Raw genomic sequence first — 2,074 nt, forward strand, 5'->3', positions numbered from 1 at the left:
AATTGCTGAAATTTAAGGGAAATTTTCTCATGAGGGTAGGATGCTATTAATTATCATTTAACTTAATGTTTATTTTTCTAAAGTGATTTTTTAAATTAAGGGAACTCTCCAAAGTCTCTATCCTGTCCTTCTGGGGATTCATAGGATGAAACTGAATCACTCTTTTACATGACCACCCTTCAGATATTTCTTGCTAACACCGTATATTCAAGCCCTTAGATCTTCCTAAGAATCAGGAGACATTTTTCGGTGTGATTTCAGTTTTTCCTACCTTGACTATTTCTTTCTATATTCCAAGTGTAGCATTTGTAAAATTGTAATTTCCCAACTTGCTGATGTTCCCTGGACTACCACAGCCCTACTCACTAATTTTATACTACTGCATATATATGTTAGATGCATTATAATGTATTTTATTTGTAAAATATGGATGTATCTTACCAGGAGAGCAAAAGTATCAATTATCTCTAACAAAATTTAACTTGCAATATTTTTTAAATACACTCATCACACTTCTACAGATTCATTTCTTTAAATTTTTGCTTCTCTTATCATTGTCATTATGCCCCATTCTCTCATCCAGTAGTATCAAGTTTCCAGGTTTCCAGCTTCTGGTTTGAAATCCATGGCCTGTAAATGTTTTAACTAAAGCAGAACTATAGAAAAATATACTAAATGAATACAGATGAGAAGGCTGTCTTTGGGTGGTGTGATCGCTTTCTGATTTGTGTTCATTTGGGTTTTCCAAGTTTTTTGCACGGACCATATAGTTCATCTTGTAATTAGAGAAAGAGTAAAAAATCAAGAATTAAACATAAAGGACTTCTTTTAGCCACTTAGCTTTTGGTATGTAATTACATATAAAAATTGGTTTTGCTTCATATTGGTCTTAGGAGTCTCTTGTCCTCAATTTCACACTGAAAAGGAGTGATACAGCAAAATGCACTGTACTGAGCAGAATTCTTCTTCCTCCAAAGAAGACTGTTTAGAAATGAACATCTTTTGGAGGCACCTGTTTCCTTTCAATGGGGACAACAGATAAAGTTTGACTGAGAGAAATGCCAGTCGTGTCATGAGGCGGATGGATTAACTTTCTAATGTTTCTTTCCTGACAGTAAATCTCAAGTTTTACTCCTATGCTTGGCAAAATATTTTTAGAAATATCATTTGTTCAATAGAGATGATGCATTTTACTACTTCTTAGAGCAAATCATTGATCCCTATCACCGTGGCATTAGGTAGGCATCGCAAATCATCCAGGCATCTGCCCTCAGCCTCAAATAAATCACTGACAGAGCAGTAAAGAAAAGGGAAATGCCAATCGGAAGTAGGGAGTCGAGGAAAAGATTTTGTGGTATCTCTATTTATGACATTGCCTTTCTCTTAAAGACTTTGGTTATCCTAATTTCTTTTGCACTTTCCTCTTGAGGACTTCGCTCATGAAATATATTTGAGCCTAGTACAGATTTTCCCAGCAGGTATTTTTGAGTTCTTCAAAATTTCTATGTAGACTCATGTTAAATACCATCCAAGGTGCATTTTAAATTAATAGGTCAAGCAGTGATAAAACGTATGAACTTTACGTATACGTATATATACACCTATGCACACATCAGTATTTATTGATTCAATTTTAAAGTTCCTATTTTAAAAAACTATCAATTCTCCAACCTAAAAATTCTCATCTAGTTTGTTTACATTCATTTTATTAGCAGGGAGGGAAGATCCAGCTGAAGTTGGCCTCTTTCTCACCCCTCCCTGGTAACTTCCCCATGGTGACTTGCTGATGCGACTTCCTCGCTAAGCTGGCAGCCCTGCTGGAGGATACCAACAGGAGAGTTTACATGCTAGCCATCTCCCATGGCACCCACTCAGACACGGGGAAGTCGCACATTCTTGTCACACCAAAGGGTGGGAATGTTGGCTGCACCTGGCACTGCACCTCTCAGTTCTGACATTTCACCCTTACCATTACCCTGTGCCCCGGAAACACCAGCCCAGAGCAATGAAGCACCCTTCTGGCTTGGTGGCTCAGCAATCTTGGTCCAGGAGATAACCTTACTGTCAGATTTGG

Source organism: Leucopleurus acutus, assembly GCF_964270905.1.
Source record: "Leucopleurus acutus genome assembly, chromosome: X".
NCBI lineage: Eukaryota > Metazoa > Chordata > Mammalia > Artiodactyla > Delphinidae > Leucopleurus > Leucopleurus acutus.